Source organism: Cebus imitator, unplaced genomic scaffold, assembly GCF_001604975.1.
Source record: "Cebus imitator isolate Cc_AM_T3 unplaced genomic scaffold, Cebus_imitator-1.0 Scaffold603, whole genome shotgun sequence".
NCBI lineage: Eukaryota > Metazoa > Chordata > Mammalia > Primates > Cebidae > Cebus > Cebus imitator.
In genome coordinates, this window is record NW_016107918.1 from 155,219 (window position 1) to 173,340 (window position 18,122).

Sequence of the window (18,122 nt, forward strand, 5' to 3'; positions counted from 1 at the left end):
AAAAAAAAAAAAAAAAAAAAAAAAAAAAAAAAAAAATAGGCACACACACACACACACACACACACGTTTTGGTATATATAGACATAAAGACTAGAGTAGTTCTCTGAAATTAATTCTTCATGAATAGTTTTGTAGAAAACTGAATTCAATTTTACATGTAAATTTATACAGTGGCACTTAATATTTCCCCTGATATTTTCCACATCTTGTACAAAAAACCAAAAATGGCTTATTTGCATGTAATTGGAAACACCTGTTTATGCAGTGTATTGCTATATTTTCAAATGCAAAAACCCCCCTATTTTTAGAAATGACTTCTTTGTTAACACTTGATTCATCCAAAATTTCATGTAAAAATAACGTTCTCTCCCATCAAATGAAATTCCTATTTCTAAGCCTGTAGATACTTGCTTTGCAATGTTGCAGCAGTTCTTAAACCCAGAGAATCTACACTCCAAATAATTCTAGTAACTGCCTACTCTGCCTTAACACAATGTCCACAAGTATGCTTTTATTTTCTAATACTTTCCTGACAAGATGACTGCCTGAAAGCTGGAGGTTACCGTACCAGTATTTAGCCCCCAAAATTAATATTTTCTATGATGTCAAAGGGACAGGCTCAGGGAAGAGACAAGCAAGCCAGTCTCACACTATGGGTCCTCTCTGGGATGCCATTATTTGTGAGTTTGCTGCTGCTGCCACCAATGTGGACAAAGGTCATGGCCTTGGCCACCCACACACAATTCCAGGACACTCCCAGGCCACACTACACAGACTAGCTTAGTAGGGCACTACCTCTCAAGTATCCTGTCTACTTGAACACATAGTTCAGTGTCCATCAGACTTCACATATGAATCACAAGTTCAAAGATAAAACTGTGAAGAACTTCAAGATGGCAACAGCAGGGCATTAAGCCAAGAAAAGGATCCCTTCTTACAAGAGTGCAGCAACATGTGACTGTACAAGTCACCTCGCCACAAAGTTGGCCTGAACACAGGGAATTACACTGACTGCTTTTCAAATGTTGAAAAAGCTCACCAGGGATTAACCACACTTGGTCATGAGATATTAAATACCTTGTTATATACCACTGGTTTCCAATCCCTGGAGTTTTTTAATTTATGTTCATGAAGGACACTGGTCTATAGCTTTCTTTCTTTGCAATGTCTTTTTCTGGTTTTGTTATTAGGGCAATGCTGGACTCAAATAATGATTTAGGAAGTATTCCCTCTTCGTGAATTTTCTGGAACAGTTTGTATATAATTGGTACTAATGTTTGCTGGAAGTCACTACTGAAGGGATCTGGGGACCTGGGGTTTTCTTTGTGGAAAGGTTATCTATTTGTTTTGGAGTAAGTAGTTAGTAGTTGCTGATTTGAAGGAAACTGTTCATTTCATCAAAATGGTCAGATTGATAACTTACAGGTACAGTATTCCCTCACTTCCTTCATAATATCTATAGAACCTTCAGTGATCCATCATTCTTATGTTTGATATTCGTAATCTGTTCCACCTAGAAGTTTGTCCATTTTATCAATCTTCTCAAAGAACCAACTTTTGGTTTCACTGATTTTCTCAACTGTTTTTGTTTTTACAAATTATATTGTTCTCTGTTTTTTGTTACATCCTTTCTTCTACTACTGTATGGATTTGTCTTATTTTCCACATTCTCAAAGTGGAAGTAGCTAAAACCATTGATTTCGACCTTTCTCCTTATCTAACACAAGTTAAACTTCATGCATGTGCATATTGGATATATACATATGCATAAATATATACACATATGAAATTCCATATATGTGTAATTTACATAGTATATATTTAATATATAATACACATAATACATTATATCTCATATATGAGAAACATATATACATTTATATATGGTGGATATATGTACACACACAATACAAACATACACAATGCCTATTTGTGTTGCATAAGAAAGCTCTCAGGCTGAGCATGGTGGCTCATGCCGGAAATCCCAGCACTTTGGGAGTCTGATCATGAGGTTAGGAGTTTGAGACCCGCCTCGCTAACATGGCAAAACACCATCTCTACTAAAAATACAAATGATTAGCTGGGTGTGGTGGCATGCACCTGTAGTCTAAGATACTCAGGAGGCTGAGGCAGGAGAATTGCTTGAACCAGGAAGGTAGAGGTTGCAGCGAGCAGAGATCACACCACTGCACTCTAGCTTGGGCGACAGAGTGAGACTCCATCAAAAAAAAAAAAGATCTCAAATCAATGACCTCAGGTGCTTCCACCTTAAAAAGCTAGAAAAAGCAAATTAACCCCAAAAGTAAGTAGAAAAAAGGAAAACAATGAAATCAATGAGTATTATATGTATTTTATATCTAAATTTATATATGTAAATTATATTGAAATTTCTATATCTAAATTTACTATATGTAAATTTCCCATGAATTCTGTTCTCATTAACCCAAAGTTCAAAATACTTTCTAATTTCTCCTTCGAACACTTCTTTAAAGCATGTGGTATGTAGAAGTATATTAAGTTTCTCTTATGGATAGGTGCAAAAAATAAATCCTCTTTTGCAACCCAGAACTCATTGTTCAGTATGACTTTTGATACATATAAGAAGGGATATTGTGAAAGAAATAACAACAACAACAAAAAAAAGTATATTCAGTTTCCAACTATTAGGGATTTTACAGATACTTCTGTTGACTTTTAACTTAACTAAATTTAAACCCATTATGGTGGGAGAAACTATTCTATATGACTTCAATCCTTTTAAATTTATTAAGATTTGCTTTGGCCGGGCGCGGTGGCTCAGGCCTGTAATCCCAGCACTTTGGGAGGCCGAGGCGGGTGGATCACAAGGTCAAGAGATCGAGACCATCCTGGTCAGCATGGTGAAACCCTGTCTCTACTAAAAATGCAAAAAATTAGCTGGGCATGGTGGCGCGTGCCTGTAATCCCAGCTACTCAGGAGGCTGAGGCCGGAGAATTGCCTGAACCCAGGAGGCGGAGGTTGCGGTGAGCCGAGATCGCGCCATTGCACTCCAGCCTGGGTAACAAAAGCGAAACTCCGTCCCCCCCAAAAAAAAAAGATTTGCTTTATAACCAAGAATGTGATTTACCCATTAATATATTCATTCATCTGCCCTTGGAAAAAATATATATTCCACTGTTTTATTTGGGAAGAAGGGTACAGAAGAATATTTTATAAATGTCAATTAAGTTATTTAGGGTTAACTCTATTATATCTCTGCTCCTTTTCCATTTCCTGTTTTATCAATTATTAGAAGAATGCTAAAACCTCTGATTATAACTGTGGATCTATTTTTCCTTCCAGTTCTAACAGATTTTGCTTCAAATATTTTATAAATCTGTTACTAACCTAAGTTTAGGATTTTTAAATCCTCTTGACGGATTGATCTCTATCAATATGAAAAAATCTTTATCACTGGTATTCTTGGCTCCGAAAGCTACTTCATCTGACTATCACAGCACTGGAGCCTTGTGGAATAATTGTAGTATTCTATGTCTCTTCTCATTCTTTTTATGTTTATCTATTTATCTTTGAATGTAACATGTTTCCTTTATAGGCAGCCTGATTGGATCTTACCATTTTTATTTATCTTATCCAGAAATCTCTGCCTTTAAATGGGCTGTTTTAGACCACTTATATTTTCTGTGATCATCAGTGTTTATAAAAGCTTTAATTAGGCTGGGCACAGTGTTTTGTGCCTGTAATCCCAGCACTTTGGGAAGCTGAGGTGGGCAGATCACAAGGTAAGGAGATGGAGACCATTCTGGCTAAGATGGTGAAACCCGGTCTCTACTAAAAATATATATACAAAATAATTAGCCGGGCGTGGTGGCATGTGCCTGTAGTCCCAGCTACTCAGGAGGCTGAGGCAGGAGAATCGCTTGAACCCAGGAGGTGGAGGGTGCAGTGAGCCAAAATCACTCCACTGCACTCCAGCCTGGAAAACAGCAACAGACTCTTGTCTCAAAAAGAAAAAAAAAAAGCTTTAATCAGTGTACTTTTCAGTAGTAGTATATATATGAAACTTTAAATAGTATATACTTTACAGTACTTCTTTTTCATAGCCTTTTAAGGCTATGATTGTCAGATACTTTAAATATATGTTATAAACCCCACAATACATTTGATGTTATTTTTGTATAAAGCCAATATCCTTCTTAGAGATTTAAATAAAGAAAAATATCTGTGTACAAATCCAAATAGTCAACATTTTCTGTTCTTCATGCCCCTGGATAGATACAGATTTCCAACAGACATCAGAACACCTCTTGTGGTGCAGGTCTGATGGAGAGGAAATCTTTCAGCTTTGTTTATCTGAAATGTCCTTATTTCTTCACTGTTTCTTACCGCTATTACACTGAGTATACAACTCTACATTAAGTTTCTTTGCTTTTAAAACCAAAAATAATATTCTATTATCTTCTCTGTTGCCTCATTTAAGGAGAAATCTGCTATCATCCTTACCTTTGTTCCCCAAAAAGCATGTCCTTTGTCTCTGGCTGCTTTGAGGATTCATTTTAACGCTAATTTAGAGCATTCTAGTTATGATTCATGTGCCTTGGTACAGTTTTCTTCATGTCTCTGTGTTCAGGGTTTAATCAGCTTCTTGGATCAGTAGGTTCCTATCACATTTGGAAATGTTTTCATCATCCTCAAAATACTATTCTCTGTACCTTTCCCACTTTCCTTCAAAGACTCCAATTCCATGTGTTAGCCTACCTGATGTTCTCCTAAAGCTCACAGGGGCTTGTTTATTTTTCTTTTTTTGAGACAGAGTCTAGCTCTGTCACCCAGGCTGGAGTGCAGTGGCTCGATCTCATGTTGCTGCAACCGCCGCCTCCCGGATTCAAGCAGTTCTCCTGCTGTGGCCTCCCAAGTAGCTGAGACTAATAACAGGTGAGCACCAACCATGCCCAGTTAATTTTTGTATTTTTAGTAGAGATGGGGTTTCACCATGTTGGCCAGGATGGTCTCAATATCTTGACTTTGTGATCTGCCCACTTCAGCCTCCCAAAGTGCTGGGATTACAGATGTGAGCCACCACACCCAGGCTTTTTTTCCAATATGCTTTTTCTGTTTCATTTAGATGGTTTCTATTATGACATATATTTAAGTTCACTAATCTTTTCTTCTGTATTGTTTAATCTGCCCTTAGTTCTTACCCTGTGTGTTATTCTTTTATTCTTTTTTTTTTTTTTCTTTTAATGGAGACAGGGTCTCACTCTGTCACCCAGGCTAGAATGCAGTGGCGTGATCTTGGCTCACTGAAACCTCTGCCTCCCAGGTTCAAGCTATCCTCCCACCTCAGCCTCCCAAGTAGCTAGGGCCACCGGCATGTACCACCACACCCAGCTAATTTTTTTGTTGCCGTATTTTTGGTACAGGCAAGGCTTCCCCATGTTGCCCAAGCTAGTTTCAAACTCCTGAGCTCAGGAAATCCACCTGCCTTGGCCTCCCAAAGTGCTGGAATTGCAGGTGTGAGACACCAATGGCCGGCCATGTATTTTTCATCTCAAGCATTATCATTTTCATTTCTAGAAATCTGATTTCTATCTTTTCTGTTATGCTGAATTTTGATTTAGGATTTAAAAAAATTCTTCCATGTCTCTACTTAAGTTTCAGAACATGTAGAACCCAATTATAATACTGTTTTCGCTCAACTTCTCAGTTAATTCTGATATCTATGGCAATTCTGAGTCCATTTCAATTTCCTGGTTAGTCTCTGAGAAAGCTCATGTTTTCCCGTATGTCTGTAGGTCTGACAATCTTTCAATGGATGGAAGACTGGGAGTTTTACTTTGGCTTCCTGTATTTTTGTGCTTTGTTCTAGGATGCACTTAAGTCACTTCGAAACAATGTAACACTTTAAGGTCTTGCAGTGCTCAGTCTGAGGCACATAACTCCTCACCACTGAGAAAAGACGTTTCTGATCACTCTCCCCAATACCCTAAATTATTAGTTCTTCTACTCTGGCAAGATCCGTTGTTTTCCAGGCCCTATGCAAGTACTGTGTACTGTTTCTTCTGACTCTTTTCAAATGTTCTTTCATTCATTTCCTCATATACATCATCTGATTAGTACTTTGCTGAACACTCATGGAGGCCCCTTTATGGATCTCCAGACCTCTCTCTGTGTGCATCTATCTCCTGCAAGCCACCAGCACTTCTCAACCCCCACAGCTTCAAGTTCTAGGAAAGAACAGCCAAAAGGCCTTGAGCCAGCTTCCTCCCCCACCCCAATTAAAAGATCCAGCCCAGTCATGGCAGTCTGAGCATGATGCCCACCTAGCCCATTGGGAAGAGATTCCAAAAGAAACCAAGAAGACCACAGACTACTGCCGCAACAGATCCCTGATCATAAAGCACAGTGTCACCCACCCAAATAAAACCAAGACACTGCTGTAGCCTCCAGATCCAGAATAATGGAGCAGGACTCTCGCCCAGAGCCAGAGGCCAGCTGTAAGGACAGAAAGCTCCAAACCTCTCCTCCAGAAAACTCACTTTGTTCAGAACACAGTTTGGGTGAGTGTACCCTTAAAAAGAATGGAATTTCAATGAAAACCAATTAAGAAGAGGGTGGCAGTTCCATGACAGCAACAAGCTAAACCACAGACCAACTGAAAGTTTACTGGAGAAAGCCAGGCAAAGAGATGGCTAAGAGGAGATATCTTAAGTCAATTAGATTTGTTCCTATCTACCAGAAACATTCATAAAAATACATACACAGATTGTCTACAGTAATGATTTTTAAATTTATGTTTTCTAGGAGGTGACTTTCAGAATAGCAACATAAAAAGCAAACTCAAAGCCTCAAAGACGAGCCTCTAGCAGGAACCCAAATTTAAAAAGACAAACTAAGAGCAACATATGGTCTAGGACAGTGCTGAAAACAATAGAGCAATACATCAGCAATCAGTAGCGGCTATCTGCAAAGTGTAATACCAACAGAGCCAGACAGGCTAGCACAGCAATCACAGAAGGACACACTCAAAGAGAGCACTGTTAAAACCACTGCCATCCTAAAGACAGTGTACATTTCCAAGGCAGAGCTCTATGACAAGCAACATCAGTGAGAACACAATGTGGGTGAGAAAGCTTCACTCAAATAGTCTAGTCAAGTCACCTAAATAAATAAGAAACTGAGATAGGGGCAAAAACAGAAGCCTAAGCACTGCCATCTTATAGAGAAGCCACCTGGGCCCTGAGCAGAGGTGTCGTTCTCAGAACTGTTATTGTACTGCAATTCTCAGAAGTGTTAAGGATAAAAATTTCCACTGCTACCGCCCTCCCCTTGCAACAAACTGCTAACTTTAGCTTCCGTACAGACAGCTTGCCTTGCACACCCCTGGGCCCCCCTGAACAAGGATGTGGTTTTGCAGCTTAAATGCCTTGCTCCCCCGAGCTCAGGGCCATGGGTTAAAGAGACATGAGTCCTCCGTGGCCGCCAGCAATAAAAACCCTGCAATTGGTATACTTTTGTCTTGGTGTTGATTTTCTGCTCACTCCGGTGCTACATCTGGAGGCCCCAGCGAGAATTTCCTTTCTCTGTCCATCACCACACAAAAGCCACCTCAGAGCCTCGGTGGGGTGGTTGCTCCCGCTCTGGGGATCCCTAGGGGAGGCACCCCCTGAGACGTTCGAGGGCCCCAGGGTTCAGGCCCCGTGGCGACTGTGTAACCGTGCTGCCAACGTTCACCTAAAATTCTTCAGGGTCCTGGAAACCTCCGAAAGTAAGTCTGGTCTGGAATCTGGGGACTAGTCCATTGGTATCTGTAGCCCGAGTCAGGGGACTGGATGCGGTCACTACAACTCTGACCCCGGCAAACCTCCCCGAAACATTGCCCGAGGCTCTGGCATCTAGTAGCTGGTATAGTGGGTATCAGCGTCTGGTTGTTTTCTGTAACCTCTGTTTGAGTGTAAAAGTGAGTGCGTATATATGTAGTCCCACGGCCAGTAGGCTACGGGGCTTGTGAGGGCCTTACCTGTGGTTCCATGGGAGCGTCATAAGGCATAACGGTAATTCACCTCAGAACCAAAAATTCTGAGGTGACCAGGCCCAGGGTTTATATGGGTACACCTTAGCCAAGACGTCCTAAAACATCCCTCTGGGGACGTGGCCAGGCAGGCATCAGACTGGTCTCCCATCTCAGGGGGCACCCATCCTTTGTCCATCTTATATGTGGTTCTGTCTGTATTGCAGATTCACCAGTTTTGTTAGACTTTTGTTGACTATTATACAATGATTCAGGCCTGCTTCCCTTACAATAGAGGAAAACCGAGACTGGATTAAAGACATTTTTCCCTCTATATAACCCCAATGGGACCCCAACACCTCAGGGGTTACCAGGCTCTGAACACTTTTCACCGCTATCTTTTAGCAGGGGTTAAGGGGGCAGCTAGGAGGCCCACACCCGGGCCCATCCTAATACATAAATAACACCCCCCATGGGCACCGAGAAAGAAAAACTATCCGGACCACAGGCACAACCAGTGCCTAAAAAGTATCTTAGTTTATAATAATATTACTCAGCCATTTCCTTTATATAATCCTGCATGTAGTCGAGCTATACTGACTTATTTAGTGCTGATTTATAAAATCCTACCATATAACCATATGGTAGCTTATAGTGGGAAAAATGCCTAGAGCAGTCACAGAGCAAAAGCAGTACATGAAAAAATAGCCAGACCATGACAAGAATCAAAGATCCAGGTGATGGTGTCCCTGCCTGAAAGAACATACGCTGTATGGCAGGCTTGGAGCAAGTGCCTCTCCTCCTGATAAAGGAGTTGTAGTACTTTGCATCCAGTTCCTGTAAAAAGTAGGCCTCAGGCCTAAGATCCTGGAAGTAACCAAGGAAAAAGAACCCCTCTGGTGTGACCAGTCACGACTACTGTACACCCTGTCAGTCTTTCTCGCTTCGGTACTAGCTCAAATCATCCTCCCATAAATATCTTAAAAAAAAACCACAAGTCTGTCAGCTCCCATTACATTACGCTTACAATATCCTTCTATTAAAAATCCTTTAAAATTTCCAGCCCCCTAATGTGCACGGCCCACCTCCCTGCCTGGGTGATGTAATAGGGTGGCCCCCTTGCTCATAACTCTTCCAGCCCCAATTCTGTCCCCCCCCCCAGAATAGTAAATTCTGCCAGACACAAGGACTGTGGTCCCCAAGACCTTAGAACGGGCCCTAGTTAGGGACACACACTTAGGACAGACAGGTCTAAACTACTGAGGGACAGATACCACATTCCACATCTACACAAATTTGTCAGGGAAACCACAACTCAGTGTGATGTATATGCCAGGATAAATCCAGGAGGGCAGGTTTAATCAGGCATAAATAAGACTTAGGGGTGCTAGCTCTAGAGAGCACTAAAAGGTAAACTTTACTAAGGTAAAGCCCTTGGTGGGTGACTCCAAATGCCTTCTTGTATTTGTGGACACGTCCTCTGAATGGGTTGAGGTCTTCCCCACTAGGTCTGAGACCACTTTAACAGTTACAAAAAACTATTACAGGACCTGGTCCCTCAGTTCAGCTTGCCCCTGATTCTAAAATCAAATAATGGCCTCTCAAACCAGCCAGCACATTCCTTCCAGCCTGGGGACTTGGTCCTTGTTAAGAGATTCACCGCCTCCAGTCTGACTCCTCATTGAAAAGGACCCTACACAGTTACTATAACAGGACCATAGAGGAAACTCTGACAAAGTTTATCTTAGAGACCGGTAAAAATTGGGTCAGCCTGCTTCCTTTTATCCTCCTCTGCATTCGATGTACCCTCTATCACAAAAGTTTCTCTCCCTTTAAATCATGTTTTAAAGGCCCCCTCCCTTACTCCCAAAACCCACAGATAACATACAAGCTAAAATCCATAACCATGCACTCCTTAAGTCCTTACAGGTACTTCAGTCTGTCCAATCCCAGGTGCATCAGCTCATCAGAGACACTCAAACCCTATCCATGGACCTCTCAAACCAGCCAGCACATTCCTTCCAGCCTGGGGACTTGGTCCTTGTTAAGAGATTCACCGCCTCCAGTCTGATTCCTCATTGAAAAGGACCCTACACAGTTACCCTGACCACTCCCACCACACTACAGGTGGACGGACTGAGTGCCTGGATTCATCACACCCACGTTAAGACTGCCCCACCAGAAAAACAATGGAGAGTTGACCACTCATCACTGAATCTGTTAAAGCTAAGATTTTTACGCTCTTCTCAGTCGCCACCCTTGTCTCCCTAACCCTTGCTGTAAACCCCCGAAAAGGACCCCCCTTGGAGCCCACTCATTACCAATAAATCCTTACAGTGGGCTCCATGAAAAAAAATGTTAGTTTCCTAATAGAGCAAAAATCCACCCTTGTCAACTTAACCCTTGAGTGTACCCCAAAAAACCCTGTTGTCTTCACCTTAGACCTCTGTGCCCCCCTGGGCAAATACCTAAAATTCAAAACAAGTGAAAATATAGCCAGGTGCGGTAGCACAGGAACAAAAAAAAAAAAAACAACTCCAGACCATGGAATTGTACTTATGTCCGGGGTCCACCCCACAAAAAAATTAAAACTCTGAAAATTTAAATGAGTTCCTTTGCCCCCACTGGGGTTGTGAGACTATCTCTACCATATCAGAATATTTCAAAAACAAAAACTCATTCATCTCCTTCCAGCAGGCATCTCCCCCAACCCACTGCTCTACCGGGTCCTGTAACCCAGTCAAAATAACTGTAGCTACCCCAGATAGTAGATAGACAACAGGGCAAACTTGGGGCCTCAGAGTATACATGAGCGGGTGGGACATGGACAACATTTTCACCATCCAGTGCATGGCCCCGCTACGACCTACCGCCCTATAGAAAAATTTGCAAAAGTCCTAAAACCCCAGGAACCTTTCCCCAAAACCCGAAGAGTCCAGTCTCCTAATCCTACCCTTCCCTCCACTTCCCCCTCAGTAACGAATCTAGCCATAGGAGATTTAAACCTCCTAAACATACTGTCTTCAACTCATCACTTACTTAACCAGTCTAACCCAAACCTGGGTGTAGACTGCTGGTCTGCACTTATGTCTGCACTTATGTCTGTACTTAAACCCACAGCCACCGTTTTACACAGACTTAGCAGCACATAACCGTCTCCAGCACCCCCTGTTCCAAAGAAAAGATCCACATAACTCTATGTAATCTAAAAGAAAAGGGTTAATGTTATCATTCCCCTAACTATATCCTCACTAACTCCCCATACCAGCACTTCTGTAATGACACCCTCCTTTTGAGCTATAACCAAACAAATTTTTACTATACTGCCCCAGACTCATCTTGGTTAGCCTACACTTTCGGTCTCACTAACTGCATTTCCACTTTTCAGTTTAACAATTTCTCAAGACCCGTACTCTGTACCCCCATATACATCTTGCCCTGTGTAAATATCTATAGTGGGCCACAAGGTTTAACTCTCATTGCCCCCTCTGACTCAACTACATGCTAAAAACAAATTTCTCTAGTCGTACCCCTACTAATAGGACTTAAAATTGTCGAATCTGCAGCCGTAGAAATCTCAGCCCTAGTGACTAGAGACCAAAACTTCAAGGCCCTATCCCACCATATAAACTCAGATATACACCATTTAAAAAACTCTATTTCCAAACTTGCGGACCAGGTGGACTCCCTAGCTGAGATGATACTCCAAAATAGACAAGGGCTGGACTTACTATTTCTAAAACAAAGGGGTCTCTATACAACTCTCAACAAACAATGTTGTGTTTACACTAATAAATCTAAACTTATCCAAGATAGCCTTGCCCTAGTTAGACAAAATCTAAAAACCAAAAAACACCTCAGAGAAGCTTCTAAAAGTTAGTATCAAAAATGTTCTCCTGGTCCCCTTGGCTTACCTCCCTACTCACCGAATTGGCAGGACCCCTAACCCTACTCATATTGGGACTAATGTTCGGCCCCTGCCTTTTAAATCAACTACTCAGACTAACCCAAACAAAAATAAATTCTGTAAAATAATGGTCCTAAGATCCCAAAATGAGCCGTTGAGCCAGACTGACTAACCAGTCTTAATCAGGGAATCAATGATTTGATTCATGTACAAACAACAGGGGGGAATAAGATAGGGGCAAAAACAAAAGCCAAGCATTGCCATCTTATAAGAAAGTCACCTTGGCCCTGGGCAGAGATGTTCTCAAAACTGTTATCGTACTGCAATTCTCAAAAGTGTTAAGGGTAAAAATTTCCACTACTACCCCCCTCCCCTTGCAACAAACCGTTAACTTTAGCTTCTGTACAGACAGCTTGCCTTGCACAACCCTGGGCCCCCCTGAACAAGGATGTGGTTTTACAGCTTAAATGTCTTGCTCCCCCTGAGCTCAGGGCCATGGGTTAAAGAGACATGAGTCCTCCATGGCCGCCGACAATAAAAACCCTGCGATTGGCATACTTTTGTCTTAATGTTAATTTTCTACTCGCCCCGATGCTACAAAACAAGCCGTAGAGAAAATAGAGGAACCAATATCTAGAGAAAGCACAAAGTATTCTCTAAAAATGTCTATTCTTCAACAAAAAAATTACAAGTCTACAAAGAAACAGACTGTCACCTATATACAGGAAAAACAACAGGTGACAGCGACTGCCCTTGAGAACATCAAGATACCAGACTTAGCAGACTTCAAAGCAAGTATGTTCAGGGCCAGGCACAATGGCTCATGTCTGTAATCCCAGCACTTTGGGAGGTTGAGGCAGGTGGATCACCTGAGGTCAGGAGTTCTAGACGAACCTGGCCAACATAGTGAACCCTGTCTTTACTAAAAATACAAAAATTAGCCGGGCATGGTGGTAGGCACCTGTAATCCCAACTACTTGGGAGGCTGAGGCAAGAGAATGGCTTGAACCTGGGAGGCGGAGGTTGCAGTGAGCTGAGATCATGCCTCTGAACTCCAGCCTGGGTGATGGAGTGAGACTCTGTCTCAAAATAAAAATAAATATGTTCAAAAGGAAACAAACACTATTTAAAAAAGAAAAGGGATGTATGATGATGCTTAATCAAACAGAAAAATAATAAGACAAAAAAGAATACAATGAAAATTCTGGATTCAAAAATTATAACTGCAATGGAAAACTCACTAGAATGACTCAAAAGATTGGGCCAGTGTGGTGGCTGATGCCTGTAATCCCAGCACTTTGGGAGGCCGAGGTGGGCAGATCAACTGAAGTTAGGAGTTTGAGACCAGCCTGACCAACATGGTTAATCTCCATCTCTACTAAAAATACAAAAAAAAAAAAAAAATAGCCAGGCGTGGTGGCATGCACCTGTAATCCCAGCTACTTGGGAGACTGAGGCAGGAGAATCCCTTGAACCTGGTGAGGTAGAAGTTGCAGTGAGCCAAGATCATGTCATTGCACTCCAGCCTGTGCAATAAGAGCAAAACTCCATCTCAAAAAAAATAAAAATAAATAAAGATTATAGCTGGCAAACAAATCAGTAAACTTGAAGATGTATCAGTAGAGATTAAGTAATCTAAAGAACAGACAGAAATATGAATTATGAAAAATGAAGAAAGCCTACAGAAATGAGGAACAACATTAACTACACCAATATATTCATAACAGAAGTACCAGAAGTAGTGGAGGAATATCAAGTAGCAGAAAGAATATTCAAACAAATGATTGGCTATGGTCACTTTACAACATATATACTAAAACTAGAACAATTACCAAGAATATTGGCACAGCCCCTACACGAGAATTACATGCAAATTCGTGAAGTGTTCCATTAAAAAAAAAAAGTCCAAAAATTTCTAATCTGTTGACAAAGAGAAAATCTTGAAAGCATCAAAAGAAATATAACTCCTCACATTCAAGGGAATGTCTTAAGGTATGACTTCCCATCAGAGACAGTAGAGGCCAGAAGGAGGCAGGATGACATACTCAGTGTACTGGGAAAAAAATTGTTTTAATAATTTGTCAACTAAAATATCAGAACAATTTTGCAAAACAAAGGGTAAAAATTTGAAATCCTCAAATTAAAAAACAAATAGAAACCAAAAAAACCCCTTGAGAATCCATTGCTAGAAGATTAACCATAAAAGAAATAAAAGAAGTTCTTTAGGGTGAAAACAAGTGATTCCAAATACTAGTTCAAATCCACAATCATTGTAAAGGCAATGACACAAGAGTAAAGAAGGCACATTTCTTCTCCTTTCTTTTCCTACACAATTTAATAAGCAAATGTATAAATCAATATGTTTCTAATTGTATTGTTGGGCCTATAACATATAGAAATGTAATAAGGCAAGCCAGGCACAGTGCTTCACGCCAGTAATCCCAACACTTTGGAAGGCTGAAGCATGAGAGTCACTTAAGCCCAGGAGTTCAAGATCAGCCTAGGCAACATACTGAGATCCCATCTCTAAAAAAAATATATTTTTTTTAGGCTGGGCACAGTGGCTCATACCTGTAATCCCAGCACTTTGGGAGACCGAGGTGGGAAGATCACAAGTTTAGGAGTTCGAGACCAGCCAGGCCAACGTGGTGAAACACTGTCTCTACTAAAAATACAAAAATTAGCTGGGCATGGTGGCACATGCCTGTAATCCCAGCTACGCAGGAGGCTGAGACAGGAGAATTACTTGAACCCAGGAGGCAGAGGTTGCAGTGAGCTGAGATGGCACTACTGCACTCCAGTGTGGGGACAGAGTGAGACTCTGTAGAGAAAAAAAAGTTTTTAATTAGCCAGGCAGGGTGGCACACACCTATATTCTCAGCTACTCAGAAGGCTGAGCTGGGAATATCGCTTGAGCCCAGTAAGTTGAGGCTGCCATGAGCTGCGATCCGACCACTGCACTCCAGCCTTGATGACTCAGAGAGACCCTGTTTCAAAAACAATACATACACTGATAAACAAGAAAACAAATAATAAAGCAAAAATAAGAATAAAGAAAAAAAAGGACAGAGGGACTGGTGTAGTGGTGGCTCATGCCTGTGATCCCAGCACTTTGGGAGGCCATGGTGGGTAGATCACCTGAGGTCAGGAGTTCGAGACCAGCCTAGCTAACAGGGTGAACCCCCGTCCCTACTGAAAACACAAAAATTAGCTAGGTGTGGTGGTGCATGCCTGTAATCCCAGCTACTTGGGAGGCTGAGACAGGAGAATCTCTTGAACCCAGGAGACGGAGGTTACAGTGAGCTGAGATCGTGCCACTACACTCCAGCCTGGACGCCAAAGCAAAACTCCACCTCAGGGGAAAAAAAGAACAAATCTGTTCTGGAGTAAGGAAATTACACTAGATGGTAACTCTGAATCCACACAAACAAATGAATTAAAGCAGAAATGATGATGAAGCAGATAAGAAAGTTGGCATAACAAACTACAAATAGTTACTTTCTTTCAGCTTCTTTAAAAGACATCAACGTATGAACACAGGGCGGGGAACACCACACACTGAGGCCTGTTAGGGGGCTGGGGGCAAGGAGAGGGAACTTAAGAGGATGGATCAATAGGTGCAGCAAACCACCACAGCACACATATACCTATGTAACAAACCTGGACATCTGTAAATGTATCCCAGAACTTAAAAAAAAAAAAAAAAAAAAAGACATCACATCACATGATATAAAGTAATAATTACAGGTTGAGTATCCCTTAACTGAAATGCTTGGCATCAAAAGTGTTTCAGATTTCAGATTTTTTTCCAAATTTTGGAATATTTACATTATACTTACTGGTTGAGCTTCCCAAATCCAGAAATCTAAAATCTGAAGTGTTCCAACAAGCATTTCCATTGAGCATGCTGGCACTCAGTTTCAGATTTTGGAGCATTTGTGATTATCAGATTTGGGGTGCTCAGCTGGTATAACAATGTATTGTTGGGTTTTAAATATATATGTAATATATATAAAAATAACAAATGAGGAGGAAGTAGAGCTATATATAAGTAATGTTTCTGTATTTTGCTAGAGTTAAGGTGGTAGAAATCTAAAGTAGATTTTGATAAGGTAAGATTTATTAGAAAGTTCTAGAGCAACTACGAGGTAAACAGATTTTCAAAGGGACATAATTTAAAAAATTAAAATGTTATATTAAAAAATATTCATTTAATGTTGTGTACACAAAAACATAGAGTGGAATGATCATAAACATAGTGAAATGATACACACTGGAGACTTGGGTGGGGAGGAAGGTGAGGGATAAGAAATTACTCAATGGGTGCAACGTATACTATTCTGCTGATCGTCACACTAAAAGCACAGACTTCACTTCTATGTGATATGTCTGGGTAACAAAACTGCACTTGTACCCTCTAAATCTATAAAAATAATAAAATAGCCTGGGTGCAGTGGCTCACGCCTGTAATCCCAGCACTTTGGGAGCCGCGGCAGGCGGATCACCTGAGGTCCAGAGTTCAAGACCAGCCTGACCAACATGGAGAAACCTCGTCTCTACTACAAGTACAAAAAAATTAGCCAGGCAAGGTGACCCATGCCTGTAATCCCAACTACTCAGGAGGCTGAGGCAGGAGAATCGCTTGAACCCAGAGGATGGAAGATTGCAGTGAACCGAGATCACACAATTGCACTCCAGCCTGGGTAACGAGTGAAAATCTGTCCCCCAGCCCCACCAAAAAAAGTAATAATAGGCCGAGCGCAGTGGCTCACGCTTGTAATCCCAGCACTTTGGGAGGCCGAGGCGGGTGGATCACGAGGTCAAGAGATCGAGACCATCCTTGTCAACATGGTGAAACCCCGTCTCTACTAAAAATACAAAAAAAATTAGCTGGGCATGGTGGCACACGCCTGTAGTCCCAGCTACTCGGGAGGCTGAGGCAGGAGAATTGCTTGAACCCAGGAGGCGTAGGTTGCGGTGAGCCGAGATCGCGCCACTGCACTCCGGCCTGGGTAACAAGAACAAAACTCCGTCTCAAAAAAAAAAAAAGTAATAATAACAAAATATATTCATTTCATGTAAAAGAAAGCGGAAGTAAAAGGAACAGAAAGTATCAAAAGAGCACGAGACAGAAAACAAAAATGGCAGACGTATACTACAGATGCTTCTTGACTTATGATCAAGTTACATCCTGATAATAGTCAAATTAGTTGAAAACATTGTGTTTTTCCACTTTAAATGGGAATACATTCTAATAAAGTCAGAAAAAATAATAAATTGAACCTTTGTAAATCCGGATGCTCCTGAATATACATAGGGGTTCCAACCCAATAAACCCACTGTAAAGTTAAAAAATCGTTAAGTCAAACCACTGTAAGTCAGGAATCATCTGTATAGCAATAATAGGAAAATGGAAATGGATTTGAAAATCAAAAAGGAAAAATTTTCAGGTTGTAAAAAATGAGAAAATTTAAACGTGTGCCGTCTATAAGAGACAGATACAAATAAGTGGAAAATTTGAAAACAGAAAAAGATATATCAGGAACATGGCACCTGTAAAGCTGGAGTAGCTATTCTAATATCACACAAAGTACACTTTAATACAAAAATTTTACTAAAGATAAAGAGGGAAATTTTATTAACATAACAATAAAAGGGTCAATCAATAAAAGATACACAACAATTCTAAGCATATGTACTACTAACAGAGCCTCAAAGTACATGTAGCAAAAATGGACAGAATTGAAAGAAAAAATACACAAGTCTATGATACTATTGCAAACTGTAATACCCCATTTTCATTAATGGTTAGGACAACTGGGCACAACATAAACATGGAAACAGAAAATATAGATGATACTCCGAAGCAACCAGATCTAAGAGATATAGACAGAACATTTCACTCAAAAACAGAGAATAGATATACTTCAAAAGTACACATGAAACATTCTCCAGAATAAATTTAAAGCAATTCTCTGACTACAGTGGAAATTACAAAGCAATAAGACGAAGGAATTTTGAGAATTCACACACAGGCACAAATTATATAACACATTCCAAAGTTCTAAAAAAAAAAAAAGAGTCGAAGCAGTAAGAAGGAAAATTAGAGGCTAAGCACAGTGGCTCACGCCTGTAATCCCAACACTTTGGAAAGCTGAGGTGGGCAGATCACAAGGTCACGAGTTCAAGACCAGCCTGACCAACATGGAGAAACCTCATCTCCA

At 41.0% G+C, this 18,122-nt stretch overlaps 1 protein-coding gene and 1 pseudogene across 1 annotated transcript in view; one reads left to right on the forward strand and one right to left on the reverse strand.

The window, feature by feature from the left end:
- The window catches only part of LOC108294806 (zinc finger protein 33B-like), a 51,353-nt gene that overhangs the window by 9,507 nt on the left and 23,724 nt on the right, over positions 1–18,122 (reverse strand).
- On the forward strand, positions 2,478–2,612 carry LOC108294807 (annotated as a pseudogene).